Here is an 11,256-nt window from a genome sequence, read left to right as displayed (position 1 = left end):
CACACACACACACACACACACACACACAACACAGACATTGGCCATGGTCTATAACCTCTTGACCTGTAGATCCCGTTGCCAGATGTTTATGTGTTGATTCCCTCCATCCATCATCACTGTCAGAGTGGATGTGGAGTGTGTGTGTGTGTGTGTGTGTGTGTGTGTGTGTGTGTGTGTGTGTGTGTGAGTGATGAGAGAGAGAGAGAGTGTCAATATTTAGCTCTAATAAAATGTTGGAGATGACATGGGTGGTCGTGGTGTGTGTATTTGCTCTTGTACTTGACTAATTTTAGTTTTAGTTTGGAAAATTAAGATTAAGATTAAGGATTAAAATTAGAAGTATTTTTAGTTTGAGATTAGATTATGTTAATGAAGGTGCTCACAAGAATAGGGGTAGAGATGTGTGTTTGGTTATGTCTGTAAGATACATGTGTTACACGTAGGTCTCATTTAGCAGTGTCACCTTTACTGCTCCCCTGCAGACAACAAACCCACACATACTCACAGTCTACGCACTCCCAGAAGACTAAACACAAAATGTGAACACTTTTTCTATGCGCTTCAGCCTTACATCGTCAAATGGCCAAGACATGTCGTGTAACAGCGGCATAATAAATAAAAACTTCAGATGTGGCCAAATGACCTTCTAATAGGACTTTTTAAATGTTTGTACATAAACGTCCAGTTACTCTTTCACCATGTTGAAGAAGCAAGGCGTTCCAATGCGTCACGGAGGTCGTTGCTGCTACATTATCCAACACTCCCACGACACAACCCGCCCCTAACGGTGTGTGTGTGTGTGTGTGGGTGTGTGTGTGTGTGTGTGTGTTTGTGTGGCCCAACCTGCCCACTGGCCTTCACAGCACTTCAGTTGTGTTTTTGCATTTGTTTAAACAAAGCTTGTGTGGACAGGAAGCTAAAACCCCATTTATAAAAAAAATGCCTGCTCACGTGTCGACTGGGCCTCAATCTCATCAACTTCAATCAGTGATTTCCTACATTTCCCATAATTACTTTCAATGCAAAAGACAGAGAAAGAGGTCTTTGTCTTTGATTCTGAACATGATACTGACTTCGCAGGTTATATACCAACAAATTAGGATTCAGACCAGTTTAGGTTTAAGCATCACAAGACCGCTGCATCACATGGACATCAAGTCAAATGTTTTCCATTAAAGGATGCCTTCATCGGGTGGTAGGATGCTTCTGGTTTCATATACAGTTGGTTAATTAGTCAATAATAACAAACATTGAAACAACCAACAATCAAAGCACACCTTTTCTGTACCGATGTATCGAACCCAACAAGAGTCAACAAGGTGCTCTAGAAGGTAGAAAATCTTTCTGCCGTTAAACTCTTTTGTTGCTGTGTTGGAAATATCTTCACATGCTATCAAATTAGCATATCTTTGACCAGAAATAATTTAAGATACATCATCAAAAGCTGTTTTTAACATTGTTAAATGTGGAGGTATTTTTGCTTCAACAAGCGTACTTGAAAGTTCTCACTATGTATATGACCATCAGACCAGAACTGTTAATGTTGCGGTTATTATTGTGTTTGTTTTACATGATCAGTTAAATACAGATCTAAATAAATAAATCTGCTACCAACACTGCTCTTTTGTTAATGAGCAGTGATGTCACCTGCTTGTCTGCTATTTGTGTGTTTCCGGCTGTCTGGAAGTCTCATATCCAAAACTAACAACTAAAGTGGATTGACTGAAATAATATTTTTCTGGGTTGCGTATCACATTTTTCAATCGGTTTGCAAACAGTGAACACACACTCCGGACGCGACACACCGCCACAGGTTTGCTGGCCAACTAAATCAAACTGGCGGAGCGTATTGACAAATGAAAACATTCAATTTAGAAAAAACCTTTCACTTTCAATTAAAGGAAAATCGGCAGCCAAATTTTTTACATTTCTTTTCAAATGTATTATTTTGCCTGGAGATGATAAACCCCAGCCCTGGTCCTGCTGCGGTCCCTCTCCAGGCTTTAAAGGTGGGCTGTTTAATGTTCCGTAACCCTCACTGCGTAATGGTTTTCAAACCTCTGAAACAAGGGAAAACAAAGTGCCACCTTAAAATTTATGAGACATTAAATGTCTTTCCATTAAATCTCAGTCAATCCATCATCATTAAGGTTTATCAAAATAATCACCAAGCCTGTAAAACAACTAAACTAGTGTTCCGGCTGAGGCGCGAGAAAGAGGTGTGTGTATGGGGGAGTTTATGTGTGTGTGTGTGTCACCCTCTAACTTTCTTTCAGTTTGGAAAGGGAAAAATTATACTCTTTTTTTTTCTGTGTGTGTCGGTGAGGGGTCTTTCACCTTCTTATCTCCAGGTATTTCTCATTAAATAAAGAAAAGGAAATGTTCTCAACCAATCTCCATCATCACGGCTTCAAGTGTGTGTGTGTGTGTGTGTGTGTGTGTGTGTGTGTGTGTGTGTGTGTGTGTGTGTGTGTGTGTGTGTGTGTGGCATATATTGTACCGTGTGATGAAATTAGCTATTTGTTCCTCTCATTCGTCTCTAATTCTTTCAATCTCATATTACTCTACATAATTCATTGTTTTAAATGAGATAAAACTTGAATAGGAAGCTGGGCTGCAGAAGTAGTATTATGATGAAAACAGATCTCAGACAGACGTTTGTGAAATGTATATAAAAGAAAATAATTTCCTACCTATAGAGGATGTTAAACCACAGAAGAATTACAAGCGATGTTACCTTCTGAGACAGAAAAGATCATTAAACTGTGATAGAAATAGGATGTACGAGTGTACAGAAAAACTCATTGCAGGATCTGAAGAAATGCCCTCATATTGACATCAGTTGATATCAGTGGCCGATGTTTCCACATGTTCATGTTTAGTAAAAGTGCACATGAAGGTCTTTTTACCAGGGGTTCTTGCAGGACGGATGAATGGCAATGAAAAACATTCAAAACTAAGACACGTTTGGGTTCAAGCGACGTTATGTTAGGAAATGTTTTATTTACTACTCATGAGGATATAACATAACTTTATACAAACTTACAACTATTTGACTTCCTCTGAATCATCTCCTTCACTTGTCATCTCTCCATCTGTATTGCAGGTTCAGATACACAGTAAAGACTGCAGGGCAGAGTGGAGTTTGCATTAAACAGCAGTTACAGTTCAAAGCTGTGTCCTTCAGGAGGCTTGGATACTTTGTCTCTGGGCCCCTGAAGGAAAGTGTTAAGTGATGGTGATCTAATGAAGAAATATAATTCCATCTCTTCATGTTTCACTTTCCCACCCTCTTCTGACTCTCCTCTTTTCTCTGTTCCAAACACTTAAATAAAAGTCTCTATGCTTCGCTGACACTCAGTCGAGCGCCCCCGTCTTTCCTCTCCTCTTGAAAGCCAGCACCGCCTTCCCCTGCCGACAGACCGAGCCAGCGGATGCTACAGAGCGTGCCCAGTGGAGCCCGATTACAGCCCCTATTGGTTTCTGCATGGCAGATCACAGTTTCTAAAAGCTCAGCTCAGAATCGTCAGCACGACGTTTCCTGCCAAAATTTACGTCACATTTCTTTCCGCGATGGGGATTTACAATGACAGCTGAAGCAGCTCCTCTGATGACAACATTTCAGAGGCAACCAACAGTCAGAGCTGTCTGTATTCCATAAGTGCTCAAAGTGTGATGGCGTCCTCTTTCTCTGACAACCACATGTGACTTGATATTAACAGAACCACTTCTTATCTCGGGGAAAAAGTTGCGGCAGAGAAGCAGGGAAACCTTGTGTGCCCCTTACCCGAGGCTGGCAATATTCTCTAAAGAAAACTTTGAAAGCAACATTTGGCTTTCATCCCACGCGTGTGTGTGTTTGACACTTATTTGACAGTAATGTGTAGAACAGGCTGAGTTCACCAAAGTGTCAAAGTAAACATATCTACTTTTGGTTTATGTTCAAAGAGTTATAGCAGTTTTAGTAAAAGACAAGTCAAGTGAATTTTGCTAAAAAACTTCACAGACGTTAAACATAAATAACTGCACATTAAATATATGTATAATGTATGAATGTATTACACTGTGTATAGTATTAACATATTATAAATGTATTCAGTGCACAGTTTATTCTGTTTATCTGCGGTTAACTTCATTAAGTTTCATCAGTTTAACCTGTAATTTGGCGCAGCTATGCTTTGAGCCGAATGTTAACTTTAGCATAATAGCGTACGACTTCCATAAATACAATGATCTTGTTTGTTAAGAGCAATTATGCCAATTAACTGAACGATAATCCCCTCGATAGCAGCACCTGTTTAACCCACCCCCAGAAGCTGGAGGACAAATAAACAGGGCAACAGGGTTTAGGATAAAAGTCGTCTTCATTTTGATGAACGAGAAAGATGTTATCCCACTGGTGTGACACAAATGCTGACAACTAGTATCAATGGTGTCTGTCGGCTTAATACGCTTTTACAAATGTGTCATGTTGAACTTTTAGCTCTTTCTTCATTCGCCCCTCAGTCTTTCTGTAATTTGCTCATTTGGGGCCAAAAGTTTATCTTGTTTATCTCCTGTTGCCTCCTTTTAATTTTCTAAAGCAATCTTTCTTTCTTCCTCACTGCTGCCTCTCCATGACCCCATTCATCTCTCGCTGCTCTCTTTCCTTTCATCACAAGCGAGCCCTCTGTCGCTGATGTCTTCGGTGTTTCCTTCCTTCCTCTCTCTGTTCCCCCCTTTTCCTCCCCTGGTTCTTTTATCTCCCCACTTTCCTTTTTTCTGTTCTTATTAGCCTGTCTCAATGTTTCCCTCTTTTCCCGTCTAACATCCACCAGCGCTGTCTGGACACACACATACACAAACACACACACACGCGCACACACACGCTCGTGTATAAACACATGCGTTGGTGGAAGCACTTCTGTCGATTACTTTCTAAGGTCACACACATAAAGTCCATGTACCGAGCACATAAACCTGCACTTGTCCACCTCACTGTGTCTTTTTTCACTGCTGCCAAACAGCTTGACAGGCAGCCAAAGGAATTAATTAAAGAAAGTGCAGGTTGTGAAAGTTCATAACTGTGTGGAATCTAGTATATCTTTACATATTTTATTTTTTGATTGTCAATTTTCTTTCCTGTTTCACAGTATGAGTAATTCTAGTTTTGCATATTGCTTTTTTATATGTTTTCTTAGTTGTTAGTTGAGAAAATGTACAGTTTCCAATTGTTTTCATGTTTATCTAAATCTTCCTCTGTTTCTGTTGATATTTCGGTCACGTCTAGTGTTTTTCTTTCTCTCTGATCTTTCTCTCTGTCTCGCCTGTCCACCTGCATCATTTGCACCACATGGTACCAATCCATTTGAGCAATCCAGATACATTACACCAGTGTGTGTGTGTGTGTGTGTGTGTGTGTGTGTGTGTGTGTGTGTGTGTGTGTGTGTGTGTGTGTGTGTGTGTGTGTGTCAGACTCTGAAAGTGAGATGGTAAAAAAGAAATAATACACTCCCATTATGAGAACTTAAACCCTCAGTGATTTACAATAGGTGTCCAGTCCAATTACCTCTTCCAAATCATCCAATCACTCACACACACACACACACACACACACACACACACACACACACACACACACACACACACACACACACACACACACTCAAACTTTACTGCACCTCTCACTACACCTGAGAGACCTAGGTCACAAGGTTTACGGCCTGAGGTAAAGAGGGCCGGTGAGAGGAATGGCAGAGCAGAGGGACGGAGAAACAAGGTGAATGGAGGTAAAGCAGGGGATGAAGGTAGAAACTGAAGAATTGAGAGAGGAGAAATGGAGCCAGAGAGGAGGCGTGAAAATGGGAAAAAAGGGGAGACATGGAGGGAGGTGTTAAAATGAAAGACGCATGATAAAACCGGCAAGGGATGGTGGAGGGATGTGTATAACCAGCAGCATGCAGTGTGGTTTCTTTCTGCTCTCTACAAGGAAATAGTGATAATGGAAACACTGCTGTTGGATTATAATTTACTGCTTGTTCTCTTTGCACGCTCTTTTAATGACAATACATATAAAAATAAAAGGTCTGAAATAAATCAAACATAAACATGAGGTAAAACTTTCATCTTGACATTTTTCCATCTTCTGTTTCTGCCGCACAACTGATAACACGGAGGGCTGAATACTGAACATGTCCTGTTCGCTGTATTATCATTAGTCATCTGTTCATGCTTGTACTTCCAGCACTCCCACGTTTCACATTCTGGGAGTCAAGTGTCTTGCTCAAGGGCGCTGCAAAACTAGTTTGTTCCCCACCTACATCTTTCTCCAGCTGAGTTTTTACCATTGTTTCAACTTTCTGTATCCCTGAGGATTCCCACTGCCCACAACAAAATGTGGAGCAACATAAATCAGGCAAAGCTGAATTACAACAAATACTTTTAAAGCATTTGTTTTCCTGCGTGTTCTCTTAAAGAGATGGAAAGTAGCAAACAGATCTGGGTCTAATAAAAGAAAACATTGGTCAATTATTATTTCAAAAGTATTTTGATTACCTTTCCCTAAAATAAATTCCGAACACTTTTACATCCTCTGCACCTGCACCGCTCCACCTGCTGATGTCCATCTCCTCCTCCACGAATCTTTGAAGATTGAAGATAAAGTTTAAGTTATTTCTGAAAGATAACTGTGAAAGTATGTGGAACTCAAAGCTGTAGTCCTGAACAACAGTCTTTTCTGGATCTTGTAATTATCTAAACTATGTGAACAAAAAGCTGAAACGTTTTCTCTTCCTTTTGATTGCAGACTCTGATAACGAGCGGCTTTAATCCTTAATTGGTGGTTTTAAACCCCATAAACACAGATGAATGTGTTTTAATGACTGGTTTTAAAAAGATAAGCTCCACTGTTGTATTTAATGATGATGGTTTTACCCATCTAAACATGAGTGTGGGGTTTAATGAGCAGCACTACCCACATGAACATAAATGTGTTTTTAACGGCAGGTTTTAACTGAATAAATATGGGTTTGTTTTTTCTGCGGTTCTGACACTTCTTCTGATCCTGCCACTCTTGATGAAGCACAGACCCCCCCCCCCCCCCCCCTTTCACTCTCTCACAGCCCCCCTGCATCACCTTTAAGTCTGGCTTTTATAGTAAACATAACTCACAGCAAGGACACTTAATGTTTTCTTCCTATGAATGAGGACTATATAATCCCCGTTAGAAGGTCACGTGACACACACACTCGCACAATCATGCACATCAAACATACATGCAGACCCAGACCACTCTCCATATGCACAACAAACACACCCACAGCCAACGCTGTCGGCTACAAAGTATGTTCATATGCAACTATTGTGCATTATTGATTTGTGATAGAAGTGGTGTGACGTAGATATGACTTAATCCTGCTGAATTCTCCACGATGATCACCAGCTACACACTAACCTTGCCTGTTTTTTTAATAGATTTTTCAGTTTTTAAAAAACGGCTGACTGCTGCGGCTTAAAATTTCACTTTGTCATTTGATACATTGGTATCATAAAAACACCGACTGTGCTTTAAACCTATCGAGATGCTTTGTTACATCCTGTAAAGAAAAAGGTCACATGTGGGAAAGCTCGGCTTCCTCGTGCATATTCAGTAGCATGATTAAACCATGTCAGTGGAGTACGGTCCTACTGCACACTTTAATGGCACTGAGCTGAAAACATGGCGGTGGTCACTGAAGATATATTTAGATGCAGAACAGTACAGCTGTAAAACTGGCTCCAGGTCTGTGTTTGATGCAGAACGAACAGTAACCCTGGACACTAAACAAACATCAGCCGTGTCAGAGGTCTGCAGCCCCGCAGTAAAACCTGTGTGAGCTGATTTACATGCACTATCTTCAAGTGTAGGAGAGGAATGGAAAGAAAACATGTTTGAGTTTTGAATTGTGTTACAAATTTTATGAGGTAACATGTTTGGCTTCTATTCCCACTCCCTCTCTCTCACACACACACACACACACACACACACACACACACACACACACACACACACACACACACACGCACACACACACACATTACAGCCCACACATCAATTTGTCTAAATGCACGAACAGCCCTCAGGCTAATTTGCTATTTCCATGCGGCGCCTTGTTCTAATCCTTGGTTTGACTCTGCTGAAATGACTCCCGAATCCAAACCATACACACACAAACACACTCTTACACACACAAACACACACACAAAGACTGCAGCCTTCCCACCAGCAGCCCTGAGGAAGCCCTGAAGGCCTGTTCGACCTCGGCTCACAGATGCAGATGTGCTCGGGTTGTGAGGTCATTTTAGGTCTATATCATTACGGACTCGGTTTTGAAAGTTATTGATTAATGATTGTATACTTTTTTTTAAACTTTGCAATGTTTAAATTCATTTTTACAGGTCAGGTCATTAATTCATACAATGTTCATACAGATAGTTTTGACTTGTTTAACCATTAGCCTGTGTGTGCGGCTTTTACAGTGGCTGTACCAAACACCTGGGCGAGACACAGAAAAGTACATTCAGTACATTCGGAGGATAAAAATGAGAAACAGAAATATGCATACACAATATTTGCCTCGGATATAAAAAAAATCTGCACATATAATTCCATATAAGACATTTCAGTCATCATGAATTATGCACACAAGTCTGATGCCCAGCTCACAATTATCCATAGCTGTTGACAAGCGTTTATTCTTCTTTGGATACAAACCAGATCAGGCTTTGCTCGGTCTTGCACAGACAACTCCCTCCTGCAGCGCCACAGCATGAAGAAGCCAAATTTAAGATCCATGAGCATATTGTGGTATGATTTTGTATGCAGTTTTTACTTACAAATTTTAAAATCTCTATAAATAAGGACATTTGCACACACACACACACACACACACACACACACACACACACACACACACACACACACACACACAATAATACACATTCTTGTTGAGAGACTGAGTGCAGACAGTCAGGATGGAGAAGAGAGTCGACGGGTGTTGAAGGATATATGACCAGTCCTGTCACAGAAAATCCACACACAAATTTACTCTACACACACACACACACACACACACACACACACACACACACACACACACACACACACACACACACACCTGTAAATGTTAATGTTTGAAAGGCTACAAGGTCCCAAAAACAGTCAAGAGACAAGAAGATATAATCCACAAAGAGTTTAACTGACAGATTAACTCTAGATTACTGAAGAAACACCAAAGAACCTTAAAGATATTTGACTAAATAAAGACGTCTGAATGAGATACTAAAACCTGACATTTTTCCTTTTTCTCTGCACATTCAACAGTGAGAGAGAAAAAGAAAATTCCACCATTTATGAAACAGATTCAAATGCGTTTGACTCGGAAAACATCAAAGAGCAAAATGCGGCCCGTTGCTAAGCAAAGGCACCGCTGATGCCCCCGAAATGGAGTCCACGGATACAGAAACTAACACACACACATACTGTATACACACAAACGCACACCGCACACATAGAGTTGTTATTTTACTTCCCTGATGTGATAAGTCTTAATCACAACTCAATGGAGCAGTCAGAGTGTGAGAGGCAGCATGGTGTGCACAGTAGTAAGTCTGACACGCACGCACACACACACGCACACACACGCACACACACGCACACACACGCACACACACACGCACACACAATTCATTCAATTCATTCCGCAAACTCAGTCCAGTGGTGGGCTCTGCAGACTCCCTGGGGACTCGCAGATTAGCCTTGGCCAAAGCCACTAATCCGCTCACATACCTACACACACACACACACACACACACACACACACACACACACACACACACACACACACACACACACACACACACACACACACACACAAAGTGAACCAAGCCCAAGCTCAGTCAGTACCCCTGCCCTGTGCTGGCCACATGCAGTCTCATTCAAACGAGTCACTGAAAGGCGAGGGGGATCTACTTCAGAGTGGTCTTCTACACACACACACACACACACACACACACACACACACACACACACACACACACACAAAGAATAAATAGTGGGATGGAACCTGAGAGAGGTGAAGGGGTTTGTCTCCAGAGGGTTTACTGAAACCACTCTGCTCTATCTTTAACCTTTCTGTCCCTTCTGCCATCTGAAGGATCCCATGTGAGGGAGAGAAGAAAACCTTTAAATGCTTTCTGAGTTTTGTAAGGCTCTGACGCATCGGCAGAATCAATGATCATATTTAACTGCCAACTCAAGGTTCTGCAGGAATGCAGGGGAGGGGAAGACTTGGCTCACTGTAAGAGTTTTATGCTGAAGTCGCCAGAATAGTATGCACGCTAGTTGCAACTATGTTCGCAAGTGCACAGGTATGTCATGGTCCACGCCTGATGTATCTGTATTTCCAGCCTTGTCTCCTCAAAAACGAAACATTGCATTGTCAATTACGCTTCAAGAGAAGCTTATTTTACGTAATTAAAGTCCGAGGAAGTCCGCGTATGGAGGAGGGTTGGGGTGGAGGGGCGGGTCAAACTAACACTTTCCCCCAGGAGACTGCTGTTCTTGTTCCGTGTCACCAAAAGTCATTGATGATTTATTTTAAGCCAAACCGTGTTCTTCCACTAAACATTATCCAGCAGTGTTTCTGTGTTACAACGTTAACTACGTGTTTACAACTGCGACCATAACCCGGGAGAAAATATGTTTCGCCCTAAATATAATTGAGAGTGCAGTATCCTTGTGTGGGAACGTACGTTTGCAGGAGACAGGGTCGGTATTTCTCCTCTCACCCAACACATAAATCAAGACTCTCGGCCTTTATGTGCAACAAAAGTTAGAAAAAGCTTCACCTACGATATGGATGAATTCCTGCACAATCAAAGTATCAATAAATATACTTCTACGTGTAAACACTTCTGCATTCTGCACAATCAACCACAGAGCTGTTCAACAGCAGTTCATTCAGGTAGGTGAGTTAACAGCACGTAATCACTCCCCAGCTACAACTTTACCACAAGTGTCTGATGGTTTCACAGCGGCTAAGCTAACTGCGCCGTAACTAAGACGAGGTCACGATGTCGAAGGTTAAAACCACACTGGCTCCTACTGGGAGATTTAGTTTCTTAAGGTGTGTGTGTGTGTGTGTGTGTGTGTGTGTGTGTGTGTGTGTGTGTGTGTGTGTGTGTGTGTGTGTGTGTGTGTGCTTTGTTTAGTCACTTCAATACAACGAAACAATCCTT

This window comes from Cottoperca gobio, chromosome 7, assembly GCF_900634415.1.
Source record: "Cottoperca gobio chromosome 7, fCotGob3.1, whole genome shotgun sequence".
NCBI lineage: Eukaryota > Metazoa > Chordata > Actinopteri > Perciformes > Bovichtidae > Cottoperca > Cottoperca gobio.
This window is presented reverse-complemented; position numbering follows the sequence as displayed.